The 12,904-nt window shown below is 40.3% G+C and overlaps 1 protein-coding gene across 7 annotated transcripts in view; it reads right to left on the bottom strand.

Annotated features, from left to right (window-relative positions):
• FKTN (fukutin) overlaps positions 1 to 12,564 on the bottom strand; it is an 86,756-nt gene extending 74,192 nt beyond the window's left edge. For 3 of the 7 annotated variants that reach the window (XR_009008639.1, XM_057548619.1, XM_057548620.1), the window contains exon 1: positions 9,673 to 9,727. The gene's annotated coding sequence lies outside the window, so the exon portion shown is untranslated. Of the gene's footprint in view, positions 1 to 9,672; positions 9,728 to 12,442; positions 12,487 to 12,529 lie in introns of those variants that run through there. The other 4 variants (XM_057548618.1, XM_007178253.2, XM_007178256.3 and 1 more) reach the window with 4 other exon arrangements.
• Between the last annotated feature and the right edge of the window lie 340 nt (positions 12,565 to 12,904).

Here is a 12,904-nt window from a genome sequence, read left to right as displayed (position 1 = left end):
GATTTTGGTCAAACATATTAAATTCAGTTCTTCAAATGTTTACCTTTATTCCTTTAAATATACTAACACCTCTGTTACTTGATGTCTAAACTTTGTATGTCTAGTTCTCCAGCTAAAAAATAAGAGAAAATCTACCTTCTGCATCTCTCCTCTTTCAATCCTGACTTTTATTAGTTTACTTTGCTATCGTTCTATTGCATTCTGCAATACAAATCTCACAGCTTTTTTAGTCTTATTCCTACTATATTCCCTGCCAATCCTTTTGCTGTATCATCTCTGTTCAGCTACTGGATGGCTGGTATTCATCTTCTCCTTAGGACTTGTGGGCACTATTTACCTTGAGTTCCTGCATTGTTCAAAAACGGATGTCGGGCTTCCCTGGTGGCGCAGTGGTTAAGAATCCACCTGCCAGTGCAGGGGACACAGGTTCGAGCCCTGGTCTGGGAAGATCCCACATGCCGCAGAGCAACTAAGCCCATGTGCCACAGCTACTAAGCCTGCGCTCTAGAGCCCGTGAGCCACAACTACTGAGCCCGTGAGCCTAGAACTTGTGCTCCGCAACAAGAGAAGCCACTGCAATGAGAAGCCCGCACACCACAAGGAAGAGATCCCCCACTGGTCGTAACTAGAGAAAGCCTGCGCACAGTAATGAAGACCCAACGCAGCAAAAAATAAATAAACAAATTTACGAAAAAAACAACAACAAAAAGGGTGTCAACTAATAGTTTGGCTTTGAGATCACGTTTTCTTTCCTCTGATGACTTATAGAATTTGTACCACTGTCCTGCAATGCTAAATACTCCCTTGACAATATCTGATCCTTCCCCTGGCACTCCCCTATAGATAAGCTGATCTTTTTAATGGGATAAGCAAAGAACACATTCCTTATCTTTGCAATCCAATTTTTTAAAAACTAGGTTATGTAATGATGTTAATGACTGTATATTAGCTTTTCTTCATTATGTGCACTTTCAATCTGTAGAATCAAGATTTCTTTCTCTGCGGCAAGTTTTCTTAAGTTATATGTTTAAATACTTTTCTGTTCTAATGTTGTTCTCTATTTCCAGAACTACAATTAAGCATTTGTTTCATCTCCTTTCACTCACATTTCACTTTGCCGAACTTTCAAAAGCCTGTCGTCATGTCCCTTACTGAGTTTTCAATAGTGTTAATTCTCCTTTTTGCTTCTTATGTGGCATTTTATTATTATTTTTTTTTATAAGGGACCACTCCTCGATGTTCCCATTGACTCTCTATTTATTTATTTATTTTTATTTTTGGCTGCGTTGGGTCTTTGTTGCCAAGTGCGGGCTTTCTTTAGTTGCAGCAAGCGGGGGCTACTCTTCATTGCAGTGCATGGGCTTCTCATTGTGGTGGCTTCTCTTGTTGCGGAGCACGGGCTCTAGGCATGCGGGCTTCAGTAGTTGTGGCACACGGGCTCAGTTGTTGTGGCTCATGGGCTCTAGAGCACAGGCTCAGTAGTTGTGGTGCACGGGCTTAGTTGCTGCACAGCATGTGGGATCTTCCCAGACCAGGGCTTGAACCCGTGTCCCCTGCATTGGCAGGCGGATTCTTAACCCACTGCGCCACAAGGGAAGTCCTGGCCTTTTATTTCTGATTTTATTTTTCTTTCTTTTCTTTCTTGAGTTCTGCCAAATTATTACTCACCATTTACTGTTGTCTTACTATTTCTTCCTAGCCAATGAACTTTCTCTATTACTTTAAAGAAGTGATTGTCTCCTTAAATTTGTTAGGCCAATACAGTTTTCTCATGGGTTCTTTGTCATTTGTTTTTCCGTTTCTTTTCGCTTTTCTTCTTGTAACATTTTTGTGTAGATGCTGTGCTCATTTCCTTTTTTTTATTATTAATCTTTGAATGACATGAACTCCACTCAGGCCAACTATTTGCAAGAGGATTGTGGAAGGAAGAAGCAAGGCTGTGTTCTGGACTAGAAGGTAGTCTCTTTAGTATACAAGAAAGCTCTTTATGATACAGGGTGCTCTGCGCATGTGTGTGCGTGAGAGAGACAGAGAGAATGTATGTGAGAACAAGCAAGGGAAAGTTGTTTAGCCATTACTTCTTGCCTCACCAAGAGACTGCTTCCTGCAAAGATTGTGTATCTGTGTGCTTTCTCATTTGCTCTTCCTTTCCTGCTAGTTCATGTTGCCAAACATTCCAAGGAAGCTTCTCCCACTGCTTTTCTATGCCTCCTGACACCACTGTAAACAGAAGATCTATTTCACGTTGCTCTGTCAGTTCTACCTGAGATCTCTTTCTGCCAGAATGCTCTTTTAATCTCTTTCTGCTTACATTTGACAAATATTTCTCAAATATTTCAATTTGGGGTACAGGACTCTAGTCCCATCAAAGATGTAATTACAGTTGGCCTTTGAACAATGCAGGGGTTGGGGCACCAACCCTCTGCACAGTTAAAAATCTGAATATAACGTATAGTTGGCCCTCCATATACATACGTGGTTCCTCTGTGTCTGCAGTTCCTTCATATATGCGGTTTTGCATCTGTGGATTCAACCACCCAGGGGTCATATAGTACTGCAGTATTTACTATTTAAAAAAATCTACATATAGCAGTTCAAACTCATGTTGTTCAAGGGTCAACTGTACATCTCTGTCTCTCATTCTCCTTGCTGTTTCAGGGTAATTTCAGATAGAAGAAGGCACAAATGTCTTTACTCTGTCATCTTTAAATCAGAAGTCTTAGGGTTTTAAAACAATCCAAATGAGCTTCCAGTGTGGAAGCCTATATAAAGCAAACACTACATGATATTATATAAAGTCAACAAACTACTTAAGAGGAATATCACCAGTGACGTGAGTAATCTACTTGATTTACAGATAATGCATAAAGCAAAGATAACTGAATAAATCATTATCATGTTCTATCTCCTAAAACTGTAAAAACTAGCAACATAAAACAATATTGATGATGGCATTAGTTTTGCTGTCAGCTAAACCTTGCTAAAATAAAACAGTCAAATATGTATTCTGATAAGGACAGCTCACAAGATAACAAAAAGAATATTCTTCATTTTCAGTATTTCAGCTCAGTTTCTTGTAGTTGTAGTAAATAGTGCATCAACGTATTGTACACAGATTCCTAGTGAAATGTAAAGTAGCATTTGGAGTGTGCTATATAACCCAGCCTTTTCTGTGCCAGAATTAACAGATGGAAAGAAAGGCCTATATAAACCACTACAGAAACATAAAGTCCAAATTAATATCTTGTTCTTTCTTTGGACATATCTCTAACTTACAGTTAATTCTTAAATGAAATAAACCTCCAGACTATATCATCAATCACAACTACATTTTTATTATCAAGATGATATCCAATTAACTTTACTTCATTACTTATTTTCTATAAATGCCAAGGCAGTTATTACAAAGGAAGAATATTAGCCTGTCAAAACATTCCTATTTGCTAGCACCATCTCTTCATTAGGAATGGAGTTACCACTTTAAAATGAATAATGTGATACTTTAAAAAAGACAGGCCAAGGCTTGTTGAGTTTACCTCTAAAATCCCTCTGGCACCAACTCCCTCTTCTTTCTTCACTGTCATTCTAATTTAAACTCTAATTGTAAAAATGTCTTAATTGTAACTGATGTCCCAGGTTCCACTTTCTGCCTACTCATAATCTTACCTATACATTGACAGATATACCAAGTTGCTGATAAATGAATCAAATTACACCATAATCAAAATATTTCAGTGGTTCTCTACCACCTACAAATAAAGCTCAAATTCCACATACATTTGACCCTTGAACAACACGGGTTTGAACTATGCAGGTCCACTTATATGCAGATTTTTTTCAATAATAAATAGTATTACACAATCTGTTGTTGACTGAATCTTTTGGTGTGGAACTGCAGATACGGAGGGCTGACTCTGCTACATGCAGATTTTTGACTGCAGGGAGGTGTAAAATAAAGAATGGTGCCCACCATCCAGTTCTACAAGAATCAAGTCATTAGCCACTGCAGTTGCTGACCTACAACACATCTGAAAGGAATTCAGGGTGAAGATCGGGATGAGGCACTCTGTGCTCTGGGAAAACAGGCAAAACAGGCCCTTAGATACTTAGAAATATTTCAGGAGAAACAGTTTATGAACCTGGACCCTTGCATCTTCCCATACTTAGAAAAGCACTAAAATCATTAACTGAGATATGTGCTCCTCGTGACTAGCAGCAACCTTCTACAGACATGTGGGCTTGAGTGCACGTACCCCTTTGCCAAAATCATGTATCTACTGACCTCCCCCACTACCTCTTCTTACTCAGAGCTATCTGAGAGACTGTCTCCCAGACTATAGTCCTCAGTAAGTCCCCAAATAAAATTGAAACTCACAGCTCTCATGTTGTGTTTTTATTTCAGTCGACAGAGGGTTGGCACCTGCACTGTTCAAGGGTCAACTGTAATGGCATTCAAGGGTATTCACAATCTGACTGAACACACGCAAATTTTCTAGTCTTTCTCCCACTTCACACACTCTATGGTTTTTGCCCAGGTATTCCTGGAATACACACGACCTTTCCTGCCTCTTTGCTTTTACTCATTCCCTCCTGTCTGAAATGTTCTCAATCATTTCCACAGAACCAGTTCTACACCTCTTTTCATCACTCCTCTCAAGTGACCCTTCTTTTATGAAGTCTTTCATGCTCTTCAAAGTCAGAAGTGAACTCTCCTAGCTCTAAATTCCTAGTCTTACCTTCTTGAAGGGAATAAATATTTACTGTCTACCTTAACAGGCAGAGATGCCAATAAAATGCTAAGCTGGAGAGAAAATGATACAGTTCCCTATCTTCTAAGATGTTAGAGATGAGTATATAAGAGTTTTCAAAAGAAGAATGGTGATGGTAATGGTGGTAGAGGGTATGATGTGCTAAAGAACAACATGGGAAGTTTTTTCCAAAATGCACAAGCACCATCCTTACCACCCTCACATCTATTAAGAACCACTGTTCTAGTTTGTGATAGACTCTATCAGAGATAAATATAGAGACAATATCAAGTGTAATGGTCATGGAGTAAATACAGGTTACTATGGAGCACAAGGAGAGGAAACTAACCCTAATGCTTTTACTACGTTCTATTTTGAATTATAGCTATTAGAATGCATGAATCATCTCCCTTACCAGCCTAAAACTGGTTTAATTATTATCAAGAAATAAGTATGCTAAGTATACTCAAAGACACTGCACAATGCTCAAGAGAACATAAAACTATTAAAAAAAAGTTTTTATTTAAAAAAGTTCTCTGTCCTACAGAAACTTTCATAATAAAACAGAATATGAAATACGAAAAAGTGATTTTTTTAGAGTTTAAAGCCTACACTTGGTTCCAACTCCTGAACAATAAACATTTTAAAATAACATATGGAGAAATATAGCATAGAACCAAAATAAAAATATTATTTGTGTATACATTTCTCTTTATATGTGACATTTTAGCTATCATAATAAAAATGCTAGAGAAGACAAGTAATGTATTTTCTTACATATACTTAGGTAAAGCTTCCTAAAGAAAACAGTATAATGGCAAAGAAAAAAGAGTACTGCAGAGATGTAAATTTAACTGAGGGGGAGGGGAGATGTAATGGGGACTCTAAGGGGAGTTACCAGGTTTAAGTACCCAAGTATCTTCAAGTTCTAATGCAAATATGAGAAGGTTAATATAAGTATGGTATATTACAGCATAGAATTAGTCTTAGATGACTTGGAAACAGGCTCTAGCTAGTGCATGAACTAGGATCTGGCAATGAAGAAGACAGGAATGGGCAGATCTGCTTCCCAGCTGAACCTTTAACGGGTTGTGGGTGTGTGAGCTATCAATCCTCTCAGTATTTGAGCCTGGGGTAGCTAGAGTCCAAAACTGTCACCTCCAGCCAAGAACAAACACATTCTTTTACCCTTTCTTTCGTCCTTTATTATCAATTTTGCTTTGTGTCAAGGCATGAGAAAGGTTGGAAAAAACCAGTGGTAGATAAAAGCCATATAGAAATTTGAAGGAAAAATGTACAGAATGGGAAGTTCAAGATAGCTCTCAGGCTCTTGCTATAGCCAAGAGCAGTATTTCATATTCTTTCAGCTTCCCATTTCCCTTTCACATTATCATTTGTTCTTTGATGGTAATGGCACAAAAAACTTTAGCACCTGGCTTAACCTGACATCCCCCCTCCAACTACTTTTTTGAGAATCATCTTGGTAGGGATCTGTTTGAAAGAATGTCAAACGGCCTGACTTTTTTATCCCACTTCTCCCCACTACTGCCTTCTGGATCATCTCTCGATATCAGAGGCCCTTGGACAAGAAATAGTCAGCCCTGACACTGAACTTAGGCTCGTAAGATGATGTGTGCTAGTCTGGTCCCCTCAATGCTGCAAGATCCAATTTATTCAGGAACACTGGGGAGTGAGAGGAAGGTATAGGTGGTATGGATCAGACAGAACTGAGATTCAAATATGCCCTGCACTGCAAAATAAAACAGGAGGCTAAACTACAGAGAAGAAAGAGGGTAGTGTAAATAGGCAAAGGCATGTTTTGAGATAAGGCAGCAGACTGGAAAGCATAAAGAGAAAATGCTTCTGAAGAGGTATTCAGAGTTAAGATGAAAAAAAAGAAAAATCAACATTTTCAGCTGCTCTAAGCCAAAAAAAAAGCCCAGTAGCAACAGATGCTACCCATCTTCCTTAAATACTGCTGCTCTTTTTCCTTTCCTTTCATTGCTAACTTTGCAAAAGAGTGTCAGTAGCCTGGAAGCAAAGGTTAGACTGTAACGATTTAAGAAGTGTCTTTATCTGCTTACCACTCATTCACTTCTTAACCCTTTGCAATGTAAACTCTCTCAATATGCTGACACTTGAAGATTAAAAAATTAGTCTCTACATTTGATACTCCAGAAAAATCATAAATATATAGTGACTCCTTTTGAAATGGCTATGGAGTACTGAGTTTTTAGAGAGTGTCTGAAATGAAAGACCTAGATAAGAAAGAAAGTAAAGACAGGAAGGGACTGATATTACAGGGGCAAAGTAAAAGGGTGAAGGAAGTGGCATTGCCTAATATGCCTACTATTCTGTGTTTGATATGAAATCTGGATGGATGTTCTCTTTATATTCTCTTGCTCCTAATCATTTTATTAGATATACCTCCCATATCTACTGGCTAATTACTACTTATAAATATTTCACCAGACTGTTGGTGATGTCCTCTTGAACATTCCACCAGCACCTAAAACAAATCACTGTCTACCTTCAAACCAGATTTCTTTCATTACTCGCCCCTCTATTCTGTTAATGGTATCCCTATTTTCTTAATTATTTATGTTCAAAACAAAATAGTTTTTGTGGTTCTAATTCCACATCTGAGTCACCAAACTTACATTCTTCTTAGTGCCTCTAAAAGCTGTTATTTCTTTCCCATTTCCAGTAATAGTTAGCCTAATTTAAAGGCTTTATTAACTCTGCCTAAATAGAAAGCCTCCTACATGAGTACAGATAGCCCTGACTTACGATGGTTTGACTTCTGGTTTTTGACTTTACAATGGTGCAAAAGTGACAAGCATTCAGTAGTAACCGCACTTGAATCTTGATCTTTTCCTGGGCTAGCAATAAATGCCACAAAATCCCTCATGATGCTGGGCAGTGTCAGCGAGGCACAGCTCCCAGCCAACCACATGATCACAAGAGTAAACAACCAGCACTTATAACCATCCTGCTTTTCATTTGCAGTATTCAATAAATTATATGAGATATTCAATACTTCATTATAAAGTAGGCTTTGTGTTAGATGATTTTGCCTACCTGTAGGCTAATGTAAGTGTCCTGAAGACGTTTAAGGTAGGCTAGGCTAAACTCTGATGATGTTTGGTAGGTTAGGTGTATTAACAGCATTTTCAACTTACAATGGGTTTATCAAATTGAGGAAGATCTGTACTCTACCACCAGGCTTTCCTCAAAATACCCATCTTAGGGACCAAAGTCCAGTCATTTCTATAGTACCACTTTGTGTCACTTTCCCCTGCTTTAAGAACTTCTATGGCTTATTTAGTACTAATCCCCTAAATGAACCCATCGATACAGCGCTCGCTCACCTTGGTGCATTCATCTATGCTATTCCTTCTCTCTACAGTGCTTTCTCCCCCACATCCTGCCCCCTCACTGTCTTTTGAGTAGTTAAGAGCATAGGCTCCAAAGACAGACTGCTATGTTCAAATCCTGCTCTGCCACTTGCAGCCTATATGTATGTCCTTAGGCAGGTTACTTAATCTTTCTATGCCCCATCTTTAAAGTGGATCTATAAATTGTACTTGACTCACAGGGCTGTTCTGACAGATTAATACATGTAAAGCACCGAACAGTACCTAGAACATGATAACTATACAATAAATGCCAGCAATAATTAATAACTGTCACCTTAAAAGCCTACTAGGAATTCCCTCTGCTCTCAGACAACTAAAGGCTCCCTCTTTTATATCCACACAGCATTGTATACTTGTACTATTTTTGCAGTCAGTCTTAACTCGTTATAGTTCCTTTAGACAGGAGGCTATCATGTTTCCATATTCCCCAGCATTCCATATTCTGTAGTCTTCCACAGTAGAATTCAAGCACAGACATAGATTTTAAAAGATTTATGATGGACCTCTGTTGCCCCAAGAGCTCTGTGTGCCCAGAAGAGTACACAAAAGTATTTGAGATAAGTGGTGAATGCGAGCAACTGCAGGTGAAGAGTGACAGCCAGAGTTTATGTCACACAGGTCAGTTTGGTTTGTTCCCTCATTCATTCATTTTTCCATTAAGTTCACAAATATCACTGAGCACTATGTACATCCTATAGACACCAGGCAACCTGCTAGCTGTTCCCTGTCACAAGACTCTACAGTACAAACAATAGATTATGTTTATTTCAAAGGCAGCAGAAAGTTGAGGAACCCAGGATTTCTTTTGACCCAAACATTATTTACATACATTATTTCATGGGTCATTTAAGAGCTACCTTAGTAGCATACACACCAGTGTAAAAACAGTGGCTGTCTTTAGGTTGGGAGGACTGTAGGTGCTTTTCTTTTTCCTTTTTATTTATCCTATGTGAATACCGATTGATTTTGTAATGAGGAAAAAAAAAATACTAAGTTTCAAAAAAACTTTAAAAAAATTCTCTCATTCTGTGGCTCAATTAACAAATACTACAGCCCACACACATTATAAGCTTTAATCATCTTACTATCTTCCAATTTTTGGAGTAACAGAATAGTGTTAAACCAAGCTATTTTTAACTGAGTAAAGTCTTCCCCTCAAGAATGCAAGTACTTAACTGCTTGGTTGAGGATATCTGGGTGTTGGTCTTAGTAAAACTATAAAGCTAACCAAACAAACAGAATCAAACATAGGGCTCAGCAAGCATCAAGTACTTAGTACAAAATATAAAGTGTGAATATATGTACATACATAAAATCTGGATGGATGTTCACCAATATATCAATAATGGTCATCTCTAGGTGTGGGGATTGGCATGATTTTTACATTGTTCTTTATGCTTTTTTTATATTGTCCCCAAATTTTTATAATGAGCATATATTATTTTCATAAAGACAATAAAATTATTAATAAAGACAGCTGATTAGTAGTAGTAGTGGCTTAATACCTGCTAGACAGGATCTAGATCTTTGCTACTTAAACGTACGGTCCTCAGACGAGCAGCACCAGCATCATGCTGGAGCGTGTGTCAAAATGCAGAATTTTCAGGCCATACTGCAGACCTACTGATTCAGAACCTACATTTAATCTACATTTTAAGATCCTCAGGTGATTCATATTTGCATTAAAATTTGAAAAGCACTGATTTGGACACTACAGCCTTTACATCCAGGGACGATAGGAACAACATCTGCCTTCTTCATTGTACATCCCTAGCACACAGCAGTGCCTGAAACACACAAGTATTTGTTGAATAAATAAGCATGTAAATGATATTACTTCTGAATAGACAATCAGAACGACAGTAGAGACTGTATCTGTTTGAAGTATTTTCTGCTAGCGTTCCCAAAAATGATTGCTTAATATTAATATTTACTGTAAATACTGTTAAATTATTTTAATAAAAATGCTGGCCCCCAAAATGTAATCCTTTTTGAAAAGGAGTCCTCGCTCATAGCTCTGAGATCTACATGTCTCCTTCAATGATTTCTCTAGTCTCTTGTCTATGCGCACACCCTATAATTACTCTTTACAATCTCTCCCTCAAAGAAAACTCATTTTCAAGATTTTAAATACCACCTGAGAGAAAACTTACTACTTAAGTTTCAGTCTATAAACCCCATCTGTCTATATATCCAACTCTATTTCCTACGCCTCAAAGTTAACAATTTTATTCTCCATCTACTATCTCCCTGCCCCCTTCAAAGAGAATAGTTCTCCATCCTCACAGACTCATGTTTTACAGGTTTTAGAGAAGAGAGACCACCTAATCCAAGAACATCATTTTACAGAGGAGAATAGGATCTGGAAGAAATAAATGACAGCCCAAGAGGCTAGTTATTGGCAACGCAAAGCTACAATCTGCATCACCTTACTCCCAATACATTATCACATGCTAAAATTCTGATAGAATTCTCATTTTTATCAACAGCACTTAAACTCACTTTTGAGAGACACACGTTCAAAATAACAATCGCCTAGATCCAAGAAATCAAGTACTGTATATTGTTGACATTTCTGTCATTCCTTTTTTCTTCCTTTTCAGAACGTACTGCATTTTCTTTCCACTTGGGGTTCCTTCAACCTCTAGTGCCATACTTCTCAAATCCTCCATCCTCTCAAAGCCTACCTCCGCAAATATACTCTCAAATGCCTATTCCTGTCTTCTGTATCTTTATCTACGGTGCTCAGCAGAGATAGCTCCTGATGACTCAAACCCTATCCATCCTTAAAGTACAGCTCAATCCCAGCCTTTTCTACTTTTCCCAATTCCTAATGCACTGCTCCGTCACTCACTTTCATATTTGTTCATAGGCTGATGCTTATTCTTTGGAAACCTGCTATCTTCAAAAGTAGAAAGAGGGCTTCCCTGGTGGCGCAGTGGTTGAGAGTCTGCCTGCTAATGCAGGGGACACGGGTTCGAGCCCTGGTCTGGGAAGATCCCACGTGCCGCGGAGCAACTAGGCCCGTGAGCCACAACTACTGAGCCTGCGCGTCTGGAGCCTGTGCTCCGCAGTAGGAGAGGCTGCGATGGTGAGAGGCCCGCGCACCGCGATGAAGAGTGGCCCCCGCTTGCCACAACTAGAGAAAGCCCTCGCACAGAAACGAAGACCCAACATAGCAATCAATCAATCAATCAATCAATCTTAAAAAAAAAAAAAAAGTAGAAAGAACCTGTTGTTATCTAGGTCCTCTGTTTACATCTGAGAAAACTGAGGCCCAGAGAGAAGCGACTTCTCTCATGTTACTTGAGAAACTGGTGATGGTGATGAAATCTGAACTCAGTTCCCCAGATTCCTATCCAAAGCTTCGGTCATCTCTCTCTCTCCTCTCTCTCTCTCTCTCTCTCTATGTATATATGTGTGTGTGTGTGTGTGTGTGTATCAGTCTTTCCCGACATCCCCCAGTTGATAGTGCAAGCAAAAGGCAGACGTCAAAGCCATATGAAACTTTATTTAGCATGGCTAGCTGTGTCCACCCCACTATTAGGCACACAAAAGGGACGCTTCAGTAACTACTCCTCCAACTGAACTGAAAGCTGAACCCAGGGAGAAAGCATAAAAGAAAGGGATGGTTAATTAAATTACCCTCTCTCTAGAAAGCTGCTGTAGCTCCCCCACTGCCCAAGGAAGCACTCCACACTCTCTCATGGGGCATCAAGGTTCGTTCCAGTTGAGACCCAACGGTAGCTCCCACCACATTTCTGGCCCTCCCGTCTCCGCACCCATTCCTCCAGCCATTACCCTAACACGCAGTGCTGCCCAAACGTAGTAGTCCCTTTCATGCTTCTGCACCTTTGCACACACGGGCCCCACAGCCTGCAATGCTCTCCTCCCTCCCGCCGACCCCTGCCCCCGAGATCCTCTTGCAAATTCCGAGACAGCTCTCAGGACCCTACTCAAACGTCACTACCCCAGCCGGGTCCTACAAGGGTCTCGATCGGCCTCCAACACCGGACCTGTCCCGGGATGAGGATTTTACTTGCTGACAAGTCCAAGAGCGTGGGAGGGACGCCGAAGCGCACATCTACCCCGAGGTGCTCGTGGACTGCCTGAGTATCCCCCGCCCGGAGCGCGCTCGACCTATGGCCCGCCTGGGCCGAGGCAAGTGCCCATTAGGCTAGGGGAATGCCCAGTGACAGTACCCTAGCCACCGGCGAAACCAGCCTGAGGCGCCCACCCATCCCCGGAGGCCAAGCCGCGCCTCTCACACCTTACCTCCTCCAACACCAGCGGCAACGCCGCTTTACGGCACTCACAGCAACCGCTGCAAAAGGGGCCGTCAAGCGCGGAGCCTTTACGTACCGGTTGGGTTGGTGTCGCAGCCGTTGGCCCCGGCCTCCGCCTGGTCTACTGCCCACGCTGCTTCCTCACCGAAGTTTACGGAGCCCGGCGATTTCCTGGGTTTTGGGATTTAGACACGTAGGCAAAGCTCTTTTTATCTGTTGCCTAGGTAACAACTACAGCAGGGCACTGAGGCGATCTGAGATTTTAGGAATTGCTCCTAGAATAGGAGAGGCACCAGCTGAGCTGTGTTTCCCAAAGTGTGTCAGTTTGCCAGATAAAATATAGGATGCCAGTTAAATATGAATTTCAGATAAACAACGAATAATTTTTGAGTGTGCTTTGCAGAGGGATTCGGAATAACTCCCTGAACTCTGGTTTGGGTACCATCGGGTG

Source organism: Balaenoptera acutorostrata, chromosome 6 (assembly GCF_949987535.1).
Source record: "Balaenoptera acutorostrata chromosome 6, mBalAcu1.1, whole genome shotgun sequence".
Classification (NCBI taxonomy): Eukaryota; Metazoa; Chordata; class Mammalia; order Artiodactyla; family Balaenopteridae; genus Balaenoptera; species Balaenoptera acutorostrata.
This window is presented reverse-complemented; position numbering and strand designations above follow the sequence as displayed.